The following is a 16,357-nucleotide window of genomic DNA, read 5'->3' on the forward strand; positions in this document are numbered from 1 at the left end:
AGTCCACCATAATACCAAGGACCGTACCCTATACACCTGCAACATAGTACCAACAGGGCATGTCAGAAGGGTGCCCTGCCACCTTCCATACATGTTAGAGCACCAACAGTGTTGTGAGCGCTGACGTTTGCCCCATAGTGTTGTGGGCGCCCTCAGCTCCCATACCAGACGAACACGGTAAAACCCCCACATGCCTCTGGGCATCAACAGTATGGTAGGCGCCGACATCTATCATACCAGAAGAAGACGATGGAACCTCCTACATGCATATGACATTAATAGTGTTGTGGGCACCTAAAATCATCATTGTACCCGATGGCGTGGGCAACAAGACTTAATAACATACGTAAACTCTACCTCTCTCACTTGTAAGGCCATCCCCTTCATCTATAAAAGGGGATGCGCTCTCTCCCAATAAGGAGGATCTGATAGACAGACGATCCAACCACCAGAGGATCCATTCATGATCAATCTCACAAACACAGAGCACCCGCTCGAATACTTAGCGCATGTAGGAGCTCTCGTCGCTCTCGGCCCTTCAGTCCAGAGTTCGACCGGGCCTCTTGCACCCCCATCTTTCTCCCTTCCGTTTGTAACCCCACAACAAACTTCGAGCACCTAGGCTCAGTAATAAAGTCACCGACCGACTCAAACTGGACGTAGGGCACGTTGCCTGAACTAGTATAAACCCTGTGTCATTGAGTGCTAGGCCACATCCGATCACAACGTACGACAAAACTACAAATATTTACGTGTTGGTCATTTTCTGCACCGACACAAAGATAGTGAAAAGATGAAAACTTTGACATTAGGGGAGAAATAACTTTGACATAGGGGGAGAAATATAAAAGTAAGGGGATCAATTAAAATTTGAGCACACAAGTAGGGGGAGCAAGCTCATAAACTTGATTGATGCATTTGTATGTGCATTACATATGTTTGCTTGCATGGCACAAGTTTTAAATTAAAATCTCATGCTTGTGTGGTGTATGCTAGTTGTAGGTTTGATTGATGAAATGAAAAACTAGAATGCATAGGATAATAGTTAGATATGACTTGCTTTGTTTCCACAAGTGGTACTAGAACATTGCATATAATATTGATCTCACGAGGTATCTAGTTCTTGTCTTTGCAAGTGCTATCTAACTAACAATGGTGCTAAGGATGGTATATTTGGTGCACTCTGATTGGTATCATGCTTCAAAGGTCCATCTCTTATACCTTAGCATCATTTGGTAGACATTTACTCTCCCACAACTCTAATCTATGCATATGTGCAAGCTTTCAATCCAAACTCTTAGCACATATGTAGGGGGAGCAAATGTCACCAATTTGGGTTCATGAAACTTGTCCAAATCTTTTACACATGGTAAAAATGCTTGGACAAGCAACATGAATTCAAATTTGAATTTATTCCATATCTTTAAAGAGGTTGTCATCAATTACCAAAAAGGGGGAGATTGAAAGCCCTAGTTTGGTTTTGGTTAATTGATGAAACCTATTTGGACTAATCCTTGCATCTAAGTGTGTGACTAGATAGGATGGTCCAATCCAAGTGGTGGAGCAAGTTGGAGTCTATGGTGATGATGGTGGACATGTGATGATGGTGATCATGCTCCAAACTTTGGAAAAGAAAGAGAGAAACAAAATAGACTAAAGGCAAAGGTGATATCCATAGGGACATTTTATTTTCGGTGATCAAGACACTATAGAGAGTGTGATCACATTTAGGATAGATGGTCGTACTATTAAGAGGGGAGCTCTTATCAGAGAACTCGATCATCTAGTGCCACTAGGTGTTGGAATACTTGCATTGCATTTTAGGCCTAGTGCACAATCGGTGAGAAAGTAATTAACCTTTGAAAAATGATTGTGAAAATGCTAACACACTTGCACGTGATGATGAAACATTTGGAGTGTTAGCACATTTGCAAAGGAGGTGAAAAAGGTGAAGAAAAGGAGGCATAACTGGGCTCGGGGTGCTGCCACGAGGGCACCGCCATGCTCTGTCCGGTGCACTACCACCCCTATGACGGTGACCGGCTAGAGGAGGCCGAGAGGGTGCTGTTGGGTTGGCACCGCCACCCTGTCCGGTGGCACTGCCACCCCTAGGGCGGTGCCCACCTGAACTCGGCCGAGAAGCAGCAGAGAAAGAACAGGCACCCGTGCGTCCGGTGTACACCGCATCTGTGAGGGCAGTGCACCGCCTGGTCACCGCCGCTGGTGGGGTGGTGCCACGGCTGTAATTATCCAGCCTAAGACGGTGCACCGCCTTTTTTTTTCAGAGGCTGGGGTTTCCGGGCAGCTAGCCCACTACAACACAAACCTCCCTCTACAAACGCATAGCTGCTGAGAGAACCTCCTAGCGTTGCACGCCACAAGGTCAAAAACAGCCAGTTAACCACGTCCGAAAAATATGCGGCCCATCACATCTAATTTAATTCCTTCCCCTATTTATTAAATCCATCCCCTCCTTTCTTATCTACCCCTCGGCAAAGAAGGTTAGGCTATCTCCAACAACGGGGAGGCAAATAGAGCACTCATTTCGTGTTTGCATCACCTACACTAAAGACCCTGCGTACCCAATTTTGTGGCTTCTCCAACAGCCAAACCCAAATCCCACCCCACCTCTCTGTCCTCGTCGAGCTACCCCGCCGCGGTCCAGCAGTGGAGCAGCTCGTGGCCGCCACCGTCGTCGTCGTCCGCTGTCGCCGCCGTGGAGCAGCTCGCGGCCGCCGTCGCGGTCCAGCAGCAGCCATCGTGGAGCAGCAGCTATCGTCCTGCCTTGTCGTCGTCGTCGTCCGCGGCCGCTGTCGCGGTCCAGCAGCAGCCGTCGTGAAGCAGCAACAGTCGTCGTCGTCCTTGACACCGAGCGCCGCGTGGTCTCAATCTCGGAGGCCGCCACCGCCGCGACCGCCCGCTGCTGGACTAGCTGTCGTGGACCATGTCCTGCTCGTGAAGGCGCTTCTAGCGGACCCGGCGGCCCCAAACCTCGAGACCGCCGCCACAATCGCCCGGCGAGCAGGGGCACCTCCACTGGCGCCACGGACAGGCGAGCAGGGCAGCCTCCACCGGCAGTGCGAACGCGACCTCCCTCGCGCGGAGCTTCTAGGTGCGGGCGCACCTCGCCATCGTCGTTCGCGGAAGCAGCTCGCCGTCGTCGTCCGCTCCACCAGACACCTTCGACGGGCCCACCATTACCGGCGCCAGAGATTTGCGTCTTGCGGGAGAGGCGACGCATGTTTGCCTTCCGCCTCGTCTCATACGCAAAATGGCTACCTTGTCTGCGTCTTCGGTTGGAGAACGTTTTCAGTACGCAAAAACACTGTAGAATACCTATTATGCATTTGGGTCACGCGATGCTGCTCTGTTGGAGACAGTCTTACGGGGTGCACTGATGGGGATTGCGATTTGACTACATCAACACCAAGTTTGCCATCTCGCCGCCGGACCCCAGCCCTACTTCTCTGTCCAACTTGCCACGGCAAAGAAGAGATCAAGCAGTACTGGTACGCAATTATTCCCCTATACTCAGGTCTATCTACCCACATCTCAATCTGTTGTTCTTGATGATTAATCTCTCCATATCTCGATCTGCAGTTCCTGCTGACGATTAATCTCCACACATCTCGATTTGCAGTTCCTGCCGATGATTAATCTCACCACATCTCGATCTATAGTTCCCGAAGATTAATCTCCCCACATCTTGATCTGCAGTTCCTGAGGATTAATGGGTTGCATCCATGGCTGCCTTGTTCACGCCAACTGACGGCCTTCGACAGCTTTGCTTGGTAAGTCCGTGTTGTTTTTCGTAGCCTACGATTTCCTACGTACTACTAGATTCGATCATTTGACCCAACACAAACAGATGTGCACTCTTGCAAGGTCGAATTGCTGAGTTCAAAACTATTGGATTATGGATGCGTTCATTTGTTCAACACGTCTCTCCCATTCATATCTGGCGACCACACATGGTGATCATGCCATGCGACATTAAATGGTGTTTTCTCCTAGATGCGACTCTTCCTGCAGTTGCAGAACAAGTGGAAACAAGGCACGGATCTTCTGAAATCAGCACTCATGGAAATAAGGCACGGATCTTCAAAACTTTTGCAGTGTATGCACATTTTCCAAATGGCCAAATTGCAGCAAAAAGGTAATCACATTACTATCTGCAATGTACATGGTTTATAATATATATTTTACACAAGGGTTCATGAAAATATAGAGACCAGAGATGATGCAAGTACTAGCAGACTACTTAACTGAACTTCATATCATAGTTCTTAAGGCGTCGCCTAGGCGTCCAGGCGACCCCCAAGCGCCTTGCAAAATGCTCGCCTAGGCGTCTAAGGCGGGCGCCTAGGCGTCTGGGCGGTGGCACATGGTCATGCCTCACCTTTACGCCTTAAGAACTATGCTTCATATAGATGCAGATATCATGGTAGCTACTAGTATTTTAGTAATCAAATGGACTTACTCCTTTTCTTTTCAGTGGATCAGGAATATGCAACCTCTACGGAACTAACTGTTTGTGTGAGCTGGTATGACTTCCATTCTTTCGTTTATATTCCAAAAAGTCACAATCCCTACATGTAACCTGCAATTGTAGTTGCTGGAATACAGAACCAGCTGTGCCAATGTATACTCTCTATAGTCCAATCTCACCATCTCAGTTATTCTTGCATGAAGCTATGTTCCCTTCTCTATGTACTGAAGCTGATTTCAGTTTTTTCCTAGTCTAACAAAACATATATAATTGATGAACTATCTTAAAAGGACCATTGAAGTTTCAGTACTTTCAATCTGTTTTCCTCACTCAGTATTTCAATTGTACTTATCGTGTGTGGTTGTTACAACGAGGATTTTACATGAATATTTTTCAAAGATATATGTGTTGTTCTTCAGTTTTTCTAAGATACCATTAGTGAAGTTTATTAAATTTTCATATGCAGATTGTGGGATGAGATAGACTAAACGTGATTTGTAAATCGAGAAGAAAAATGGATGAAATACCGTGGACATGGTAATGGAGGGCTATGTATATCGAGAAGACAAATGGATGCAATAGCCTGGACGTGATAATGGAGGGCTGGTGGCACTCAGAGGACTTATTTTTGTTTTATTAACTCCCATATGAACATGTTGTGATGAACTATGGAGATGTTCTCGTTATAATTGTACATCTATTTTTTTAATAATATGGCTTAGTGTTATTTCTTGCGTGTGAGATGATATCTAATTTTCCAATTAAATTGTAAATGCGTTATTTCTTTGTTGCAATCTAAATTGAAATAACTGTTAATATTGTTTATTCCTAGCTACACATATAGGCGTTGCAACAATCAAATTCTAAATGCTGCAACGAACTATAAAAGTAATTCGTCCGTGGTTGCTACAAACCCATATAAGCGTTGCCACAACTTGTCAATATCCGTTGCAACTTTGCAACGCTTATTTATAGATGTTACCAACACATATATAAATGTTGCAATAGACCCTTGCAACGGCACTTTTAGCAACACATAGTAATGCGTTGGTATAGACCCCACCAACGTATATATGGACCTTTAGCAACGTATATATACGTTGCAAAAGGGGGGGGTCATCTTGTAGTGGCCGGGTGGTCACCGCCACCCCTAGGGCGGTGCCACCGCCACCCTGTCCGGTGCCCCAATGACTAGTTGGATGATCGTTGGAGGGGCACCGCCATCCCTATCCGGTGACTGCACCGATGTGCCTGGTGCTCTCGCAGAAAGTTGCTCCAAGGGGTAACGGCTCTATTTGCTTATGGGCTTATAAATAGAGGGGGTGGCCGGCCTTGGCCACTCTTTTGGCACTTCTCACACCTACATACACCCTTTGGAAGCTGAGCACACCACTCCACTCACTTGCACACTTGATTTCATCATCTTGAGTGAGATTAGAGAGCCTCTAGTGCATTGCTTAGTGATTTAGCATCTTGTGGCACTAGTTGGGCGATTTGGGCTGGTGGAGATCTTCTTACTCTTGGTGTTTGCTGACACCTAGACGGCCTGGTGATTGGTGGATCGTCGAGCGGAGGAAGGTGATTGTCTCTGGCTCCGATCATTGTGATTGTGAGGGGTTCTTGTGCCTTCCCCGGTGGAGCACCAAAGGCAACTCTAGTGGATTGCGCGTGGTGTTGGTGGTCTTTAACGATAAAATCCGACCGCCAACTAAGGTACAAAAAGAGTAGAAATTGGTAATCTTAAACACATGCATTTACTATTAACCAAGTTCCACATGTATTTGGAGAATATTGTTTTGAAGGACATAAACACAAATACATGGGAAAATTCACTGAAAGGCGCTCTTCGACGCTGATTCGCGCAAAGGAACAATGGAGATGCACATAAACTCGACCCAACTGGGCAAAGTACCCACCAATGAGTGATCCAGATCTAGCCTATAGCTCGCCATACGAAGGCGGTGGCGAGGCGGCTTGGTCAGGGGGTGGCTGACCCATAGGGACAGGCAACCCCCTGCCAGCTCCTCTCAGCCACCCCTTCAATAGGCGGTGGCATGTGGACATGCTGAGGCGGTGCAACCTGGGACTTCGCACCAAGAACTGCTGCAGTACTATCCTTGCTCCTTGTATAAATAGAGGGGTACCTCCCTCTACAACACACACCGCATTGAGCAACACCTCACTTCCCTCTCTAGTATTTGTAGCTTTACCTTTGTAGTAGTTTAGAAGCAAGGCAAAGCTACGTTGGAGAGCTTGGCTCCTTGGAAGAAGAGACCTTTGGGTATGAATAGAAATATGAGTTCTTCCAAAGTTATGCTATCATATTATAATAGTCATACTTATGAACTAGAGTATAGTTGTTATGTTATAATCTTGATATATGAACTAGTCTATAGTTTGTGTATCATGAGAATAGCATACATGACTTTATGCTTAACTACTCCTATAACTTATATAATCGGAATTAGAGCTAAGTTGAGGTGGCGGTTCATCGTGCTTTCAGCTGTGCCCAAGTCCTTTACCTGTCGATCCATAGGGTCGGGGACCCGGGGGATTTGGGTAGTTTCTATATATGCAAGCATGGTGCTTGGGTATGGAGAGACAGGTGAATGCATTGTCCCTCTACACGGTTGAGGTTGTAGGTGGCAGGTTTTGACAACCCTGTTCGTTTGGGGTGTAGGAGTCTAAATTGTCACATGAGGTTGCTGGCAGACCAATACTCGGTGGCCTCATGACCTACTTCACACTTAGCCCTAAAACTAATTATGTAATTTGTATGATCATTAACTAATCTTTGTATGACTATACTGGACCAATGCCTACTCGACTTAGATTATTCTTTTATTCTTTCTCTTTATTTTATCCTTTGAGGAATGCCAAGTGTGTGTCCACTATCTTGAAATCACCGTTTTTACCCCTAATATAAACATTGGTGCACTTTCAAGCATTATTATTCAAGTTCATATCCATACTACACTCTTAATCAAATGCCTTCCATTGGGAAAATATAAATAATGATACCCTAAATACTTCCAGGTGAAATGCTACAATGATAGCTCTATGTGCTTGTGGATAAATATCTAAAATTATTAAGGAACCATCAAGGCTATTACTTAGTGGCATTGCCAATCACTAGTAATGTTGCTAAGTAATACCAACGAGGCACTTCTGATGCCGTTGATAGGACACAAACCTAGTAACGACGCTCGGTATGGCCAATCGGTGTTGCTGGTGTCATTGCCGGAGATGGATTCTAACCCAATTCTTAGTGGTGACGCTAATAAATGCCAACAAGCATTTCTAGCGCCGTTGCTGGGGATGGATTATAACCCCATTCTTAGTGGTGACGCTAAGAATTGCCAACAAGCATTTCTGGCGCCGTTGCCAGGAAAGGCATAATTGATTAAAGAATCTAGTAGGACATGTTCATGATAATATGCATGTAAGATAGCCATTGTTCATGTAGGCTAAGTTTGCTTGTTTTCTCCTGTTGTGGTTGAAAATAGGATAGCGTATGATCGGTACGATCTGCCAAACAACTACATCGAGAATCCAGAGGCACTCCAAAGGAAGAAACAGTCCTGTTAGGGTCATAACGCCGGGGTGTCTCAAGGCACCAATTAGTTAGCATGCCACGTGGCCTGCAACGCAACACTCAGCAAGGTCCCAAACGACCGAGGCCAAGCAAGAGCCAAGCAGAGCAGACCAGGCGCTAAGGATGGGGTCAGCCTCGACCCCTTCCACCCACCTTAGTCACATGGCACTCGCAAGACCCACGACCTCTCCCCGTCACAACCCTCGGAGGGGATGAGGGGAGGTCGAGTGCATCTAGGTGCGCCTGCTCTAACAAGAGCAAGCATGCCGTACTAAACCTACAAGGACCAAGGGGATAGCAGTCTCCTCGATCCGGTTAGACACCACCCCTACGCCATACCACACCGACGAGACAACAACACACCACGGCGGCAAAGGGTACGACACCCACTGTCCAAATACGGACCGACTAGATGCTTGTATGATCCCACCCACTACAGGATAGGGATCCATGATAAGGGGCTCGACGAAAAGGCCATCCAGACCAGCAGAGTACCCCGAACCCAAAGATCGAGGTCGTGGCCCTCGGCCTCACGAAGCGACTAAGCGAACGACAACCTAGGGAAGCTATCTACTTTGGGTACGACACCCCTGGGAACAAGGAGACAATGATGAAGGCCATGACAGACACCGCGTTGCATAGGATGGCTGTCGGACTACCATCGAGGCTACAATGCCACCATGGCCGACACAGTTGCGCCATGTCACATCCTGCCGCAACATGGCCAGAAGACCATGATGATAGCCATGACCGGACGTTCACTAGAAGACAGCGTAGCTTGCAAGCCAAGTGAGCTAGGACCTCCCTCAGGCTCTCAACCTTTTGATCGGGAGAACCTCCTCTTTGTACAAGCCCTGGCCCCAAACTCTATACAAGGGCAGCCAGGGCACCCATCTCAGAGAGGACTCACATCCTCTACCATTCCATTCATTCACTATTGTAGTAGGGCTCCTGGAGCTTCTCTTCGGGCAGACCTTCACCTAGCATAGGACCTTCCACCATTCTTGCACCCCCATTGTAAGAACTTCAAAGCATTCAAGCGAGGAACACGCACTCGATCATCTCTAAGACTGTACGTAGGGCTCTAGCCTAAACCAATATAAATCCTCATGTCTATTGGATGCTACTATTGTCCTCCTAGAGCAGCATGACAATCGTATAAGTTTACTAGTCTGGTTTACAAAACACCGATAGGTCCCATGCCGTTTATTCTTCTGCCACTCTACCGATAGATGAACTAGTCACCCCCGCACCATCCGCTACTCCAATCATGGCCAAGACACTCCGCGACTACTCCGTCCCCGCTGTTAACGTGCCCATTGGGCCAACTGTCAACACCAACGATGAAAACTTTGAGCTCCGCACCAGCCTCATCATGATGGTGGGTTTGCCAAGTGAGGACATGAACGCGCATCAACACTTCCTCAAGCTCAATGACACTATCATCATCAAGGACGTCGAGCCTGCGAGCATCAGGCTCCGCTTGTTTCCCTTCTTCCTCTCGGATAGGGCGAAACAGTGGTTCTATAAGGACCAGGAAGCTGTCAACACGTGAGACAAGCATTCCATGACGTTCCTCGCCAAATTCTTTCCCATGGGCAAAACCAATGCCTTGAGGGGACGAATCTCCAACTTTGAGCAAAATGCCACGGAATCCATTCTCGAGGCGTGGGAAAGGCTGTAGGACTACATCCAAGCATGCCCGCACCACAGGATTGAAAATTGGTTAGTGCTTTAATATTTTTATGATGGATTAACAATTATGTCTAGGGTCCACATCGATGCGGCGGCTGGAGACGTTTTCCTTTCCCCACCATCGATGGAGTCATGGCTCTCATCAATAAAATGGTGTCAAATCAAAGTGGGGGGAAGAAAGAAAATCATAAAAAGGTATGCATACCATGAAGTGACGGATATGCTTGCCGCAAAAATAGATTTATTAATGAAAAGACTAGAGGAACATGCCCAAGATAAAGAGATGAAGGGCACCGTCTAGGCCTTGTACTCACACATGACGTGTGAGGTCTGTGGCGATGTTGGCCGTTCAGGGAATGATTGCCCCAAAACCCGTGAAGAAGCTACTTACATCAACAACGGGTTTCGCCAACCACAAGGTAACAACGAGTGGAATAACTAATCCCGCCCACAAGGTAATTCGAATTTCAATTCCAATTCCTTTAAGGACTTGGTTTTAGGCCAAGTTAAAATTAATGAAAATAACACTTAGAAGTTGATGTATAATGATAAAATACTAGAGAACATCAACTCTAAAATAGAAAGTTTATCCTCCTTAGTGAAAAATCAATTAAATTTTAACAAAATGATAGAAACTCAAATTAAACAAATAGCTGCCGCTATTCCTATCGATTGTTCGGGGAAAACCCCTGGGCAACTTGTGAATTCCCTCAAAAATGTTAATGCAGCTGCAGATCAGTGAAGGAGGAGAGGTCTTGTCCGATGAACCAAAAATGTCGAACCCTTGCCGAAGGTAAATCGATAGTTATCTTTAAATTCAAAATAAATATTTCTAAGATAAAAAAATTGAATTTTCATGTCAAAATAAAAATCTAAGAAAAAAATTCTATAAAAATCATTTTCTAAATAAGAATAATTTATTATTACTAGTTATCATTTTTGCAATAATTATAAAAATTAAAAATTCAATAAAAGTTTGTTGGGAAATCAAATTCGAACAGACCGTTGGGAATCTGGACGAAATCCCAATGGCCACAAGTTTGAAATGGTAGTTGGCCACTACCTGCCAAAGGACAGGTCGAGCCGGCCCACCGCTGGGGCGGGAGACCCTAGGGGTCGGCCAGCCCCTACAGGTGGCCGTTGGCACCGCCCTTTGGACAGGAGGCATGTGACCATTGCCCCTTCTCCCTCCTGTCGGTTTTGGCTGCTATATATACCAAGGCAGCCCAGGAGAGCTCCTCACCCCTCTCACACTCTCTCATTTTCACTCTCTCACTCAGTTGCTCCCAAGTTTTTTTCAAGCATTTTCTATCAAGTTTTAGTGCAAGAAAGCTCTGCAAAAATTCCAATTCAAGCTAGTCCTCGGGTTCTCATTTTATATTTTGTGCATACCCTAACCCACGGCCAAGGTTTTGCTGTTGTTGTGTTGTTTTTCACCATGGGTAAGCTCAAAAAGAGGCTTGCCGATGCCCTCAAGAAGATCACGGGGTCAAGCTCAAGTCGCTCCCATGGAAGCTCAAGCACGCGCTACACTGAGCATGAAGAGAGTCCGATGCATGAAGATGAAGAAACCATGCTGACAGAAGAGCAAGAACAGCCGATTGAGGAGGATGACGCACCCCACCTCGACTTAGAAGGAGAGCGGGAGACGCAAGCATACAACCTCATCAAGAACCTCGAGTTCATCCACACACCGATGTACGTCCCCGCACTTCTCCAAGCCATAGGTATGGATGTCGAATTCACCTCTATTTGGAAGGTCATTGGATGGGAGAAAGTCTATCCCCTTTGGGAAGAAGGTTCTCGTCTCTTAACCATCCAATTTTTATGCTCACTAAAAGAAGTTGACAATGGAATTACTTTCCGCTTGTTTTAAGTAGAACATTTTTGCAGTTGGAAAGATCTTGCTCAACACATAGGCTTCCAAAGAAAATGCTTAATAGACTTAGATCATGCTCTTAGAGGTTTTAATCATCATCAATTTTAGAAAGACATTTCAGGTCAAAACATAGTTGGAAAATTTCAACCTCGTAACATGGACATTGAACACCTCACTTTAAGGCTCATGCATCGTTGGATCGCCATGACTTTGTTCTCTAGACAAGATATCTGAGTTGTTCATAATACTGAAATGCAAATACTCTATGCCATGATAAAAAAGATTAAAATTTCTCATGTCAAAGAAATATTCAAGCACTGGTTGGACTTGCTCAAGTTATTTTCTACTTCTATATCATATACATCTCTTGTTACTCGTATTGCCATTGGTGTTGGTGCGATGGAAGATCGAGATATAGCTTACATTTTGACTCCATGTATTATTATCGATGAGCATTACATGTTACAAGGACATCACTTGAAACATAATGCAGCCAGACAACTTGTGTTTTTCTTCCAGGGGTGTACAAACGAGATTTAATTACCTAACCCAGAACTCCGTTTGTATAATTCCCCTGCACTAACCTTCGCTGTTGTTTCGCAAGAGGAAGCTCACAGAAGTTCTATGTCTGGCAGGTTGACTAGGAGGAGAACTAGAAATAAAACAAGCAGTTCACAGTAGCCATAGCCATCACCGTTCCCGGCCGCACCACAAGCACATCATGAGGGATGGTACGCAACTGAGCAAACACCGGGGGTCACACTCGAATTCCAGTCAAGCTAGGATTACACCCCACCGTCACACGAGGCTAGAGGATCAGGATGGCATGAGGCCGATGACACGTCATGGATGAGACAGGCGCACTCCTCCGACTCTAAAGGGCTACCACCACCTGTACATCCTCGATAGTCTATTTTAGACTGTCAAGGGTGTGAGAACGTCAATGCCCGTCTCGATCGGAGGATTAGAAGTTTGCACTGGTGAGATTCAAAACACACTTCATGCTCACGTGCAGGATTCGGCCCAGTGGCATCAGCAAGTCCTGTGTCTGGCAGGTTGACTAGGAGGAGAACTAGAAATAAAGCAAGCAGTTCACAGCAGCCACAACCATCACCGTTCCTGGCCGCACCAGAAGCACATCATGCGGGATGGTACGCAACTGAGCAGATACCAGGGGTCACACTCGGATTCCAGTCAGGCTGGGATTACACCCCGCCGCCACCTGAGGCTGGAGGATTAGGATGGCATGAGGCCGATGACACGGCATGGACGAGACAAGCGCACTCCTCTGACTCTAAAGGGCTAACACCACATGTGCATCCTTGATAGTTTGTTTTAGACCATCAAGGATGTGAGGACATCAATGCCCATCTCGATTGGAGGATTAGAAGTCTGCAGTGGTGAGATTCAAAACACACTTCATGCTCACATGCAGGATTTGGCCCAGTGGCATCAGCAGCAGCTTAGCCATGCTTAGACCGGTAGAAGTTGGGTGATTCCTGACGCCTGCGAGATATAGGTGGACAACGAAGCACGTTTGACTATATTTGCTATCGTGGAAAAGAACCATGGGGTAATGTAAATGAAGGCCGGGTGGAGTCTATGTGTAGGTTGACTCATATGATTCCATCTATGCTGATTAAGGACCGTACCGTTGTTGGCACTTCTGACAAAATTGAAACGCATGCCTATCACTTAGCTGGCCGGATAACTCGTTTCGACCGTGAAGCCGAGTAGCTCAACTCAGGCTAGGCCCCGTTCTATAAAAGTGCGTACTATGGATGGTAGTAAGGATGTGCGGGGAGCTAGACATGAGCCCAAGGGTAGGCCGGGCTTGAACGTCTTGGCAGCTGGTTGTCCCTGATTGTGCGCAGCTGGGCAAACCCGCGAAGTGTGGACCTGAGTTGTACCAAAGGTGCCCTACGGTGACCGTTGATCTGGTCTGCTTAGGTTTGTGTTAGGAATAAATTTCCAGCTGGTTGAAATCGATTCGAATCGTCGTCTCTCCCAGACAGTGAGAAACTTGGCTAGCCCTAACATCGTAGTAATTGGATTATGGAATATGATGGTTCTGATGAATATGAAAATCTTACACCGGCTATGGTTACTATTGTTATGCTACTAAATGATATACCACATGTTTGTCACATGTTAGTTGCTAATCTAGAGATGAATAGCTATAATTAACTTGATGATCGAATTATAAAATGTATAGCTAAATTAGTGGCTTTTTATGCAAAATGTTGTCAAGCTAGCTCCACTTATAAAACCTTACATGATCATTGGAGTCATTTTGTTTGTAGTTTATGACGGGTAAGTCTAGCTGAGTACATTCGAGTACTCAGGGTTTATCCCACCATATTGCAGGTGAAGTTTTCAGCCTGCTGAAGATGGTGGCTAACCACCGGTGGCCTCGGTGACTCTATATAGTGTTCTTATCTATATGCTATTGTCGGAGGATATCATGTATGCTAGCAATGTATTTGGAACTTATATTATTGTAATCATTTGAAAGCTATGTTGTTTTCATTAATCGGGTTTAAAACCCAAACTTGTATTATTATTTGTGAACTCATTGTAAACATTATTTCCACTACAACTCTATGTATATGATGTGTATTTGCTTAATCGTGCAGTCTTGGTTGTGATGTTGATTTACCGAGGTCCTTCGTGACACTCGGCGGACTACCGGGTTTATATAAGTGAAAGTATGCGCGTGTCAACGTGTTAGCAGGGACAACCATACTTGATCTTGTATAAATTGGGCGGTTCTGTCACAGCTAGCATCAGAGCAAGATTAAGCATAATACTATCATGTACATAGTTTTAAAAACAAACTTTTGGTTTTAAAAAGCCTATTTTAACTAAAACTTTAGCTACAGGCTAATTTGTCAAAACTAATTTGCAAACTATGCTAGCGACATCCTCCTTTATGCCTAGTTAAGGACTATTAGGTGGCTATCTAAGTACTAACATGGGGGTTTTACTTTCGTCGTCCATATGACGTGCTATTGTATGGATGCCATTCGTTTGAATGGTAATGTATGGATCAATATACCCCTACACCCAGGTAAGATGGTGAGTGGCATGACCGCAAGATGTGAGCGTGCGGTCAAAGGGGAGAGGTAGTTTTGATACTTAAGTATATATATCTTATATATATATGAAAGTATTTAATTATGGGTTAGCTTTGGTATGGCTATATATGCATATTCTATATGCATGTATAGACGTATTTACTTTTGGGTAGCTTTGATACGGAAGTATATATATATGGAAGTATTTAGCTTGTAACCTAGAGCCTAGGCTTTCATTTCTGCATATATAATTGTGGGGTTGGGCTAAAATGAAATCCTTCTGTAGGTACGCTAACCACGAATGCGTAGATTGAATGTAGCTGATGACTAGCTATATATTAAGAGAGTACGTGTTATGCCACCGCCATAGAACGTGATTGCCACCTTAGGCTAGCAATTTCATGAGGACGAATAGGACGAGCATGCATCATGATTGTTGCTTGTGCATAAACATGCTCCTCTCACCCTTGTTCTATTAATGGATAACTTGTTGTAACCATATGGTCATGTTGTGCATGACCAAAAACTAATTTGCTAAATGTAAGTAAAACTTGTTTTGAAGAGTTATCCACCTACTTAGTAAAAATGAAATAAAAGATAATAGTATCTTACCACCATGTTTTGCATGATATGGGTAGTGGTGTTGCTGTAGGTGACTACTTGTTATGTACGAGCTTTGTGCTTAGTAATAGTCGCTTAAGCTAATTGGATTGAGTAATTTGAAATGCTTGATTAAGACCATGATGTAGGTGTGGATGCTCGTTATCTAGGTAGTGTCATAGCTATCACCCCTTTTGTCCTCGGTAAGCATACGAGGGTTGAAGAGCTCTATCCTAGAACAACGTCCAAGTTTTGATAATCTCATGGTTGTCGTCTCCAATTAAGTTCTGTCTTAGGAGATTGAGCCTGTGTGTTTGATTGTTAGCCCTTGAATGTTTGTGTATCCATGCCTTGCTTGACTCATGAGCCCAAGCTTAGTCCCCTTAAATGCTTGCATATGTCATGGATGTCTTGCTCCTATGTGTGAAGACCTTACCCAAAAATCCTTGTCGGACTTCATTGCTCCTTCTCCTACAGACGATCTAGTGCAATGCTAATTGCTATCTACCCTGCTTTAGAACCTTTTGTCGTAGATCATGTTGTTGCTTTATCAACTGAATCCCTAGTCTATGCATTGGCTCTGTCCCTCGAATCTCGTTTGTTTTGTCTCCAACTCTTTCAAGTCTCGGAATGTTTATCGGTCTTGATATCATGTTACTGTTTAGCAAGACCAAATCTCATGTTAGTCTTTACCTAGTAATCACCTTGGTGGACACAAGGCGTATATGGAAATTAGGCAAGAGTCCCCTGCTCAGTTGTCTTTAGCAATTAAGCTATGTTCTCTTGCGCTGTGTTCTAATCTTCGGATCACCTCCTTGTTGACTCCTGACCTTGTGACTACCTTTGCTCGCTATCCCTCCTTTGCATAGTGCTTGTTCTTACGACCCAATCTGTGCAACTTGAAATTTCACTTTGGTGGTATGTTCAGTAATGGTGCCACAATTAGCGATCTACGGTGCCGCGATGAAACCGAGAGCCTCCTGTGGGCGCGCACACAAGGTTGTGCTACTCGGCACGTGCTG

General features: G+C 45.2%; 1 long non-coding RNA gene and 1 other non-coding gene across 4 annotated transcripts; one reads left to right on the forward strand and one right to left on the reverse strand.

The window, feature by feature from the left end:
- Window positions 1-3,372: 3,372 nt before the first annotated feature.
- LOC136525265 (uncharacterized) lies at window positions 3,373-5,216 on the forward strand. Of its 3 annotated transcripts, none has more exons than XR_010776463.1 (5): window positions 3,373-3,509; window positions 3,601-3,791; window positions 3,886-4,156; window positions 4,496-4,544; window positions 4,956-5,216. It is a non-coding gene; the product is annotated as an uncharacterized lncRNA (long non-coding RNA). The 3 variants fall into 3 exon arrangements; XR_010776462.1 differs by having other exon boundaries at window positions 3,376-3,509; window positions 3,641-3,791; window positions 3,869-4,156; XR_010776461.1 differs by having other exon boundaries at window positions 3,377-3,509; window positions 3,869-4,156.
- A 4,476-nt stretch (window positions 5,217-9,692) lies between these two features.
- LOC136530069 (small nucleolar RNA R71) lies at window positions 9,693-9,800 on the reverse strand. Its single transcript, XR_010777576.1, has one exon. It is a non-coding gene; the product is annotated as a small nucleolar RNA R71 (small nucleolar RNA).
- Between the last annotated feature and the right edge of the window lie 6,557 nt (window positions 9,801-16,357).

This window comes from Miscanthus floridulus, chromosome 19 (assembly GCF_019320115.1).
Source record: "Miscanthus floridulus cultivar M001 chromosome 19, ASM1932011v1, whole genome shotgun sequence".
Taxonomy (NCBI): Eukaryota; Viridiplantae; Streptophyta; class Magnoliopsida; order Poales; family Poaceae; genus Miscanthus; species Miscanthus floridulus.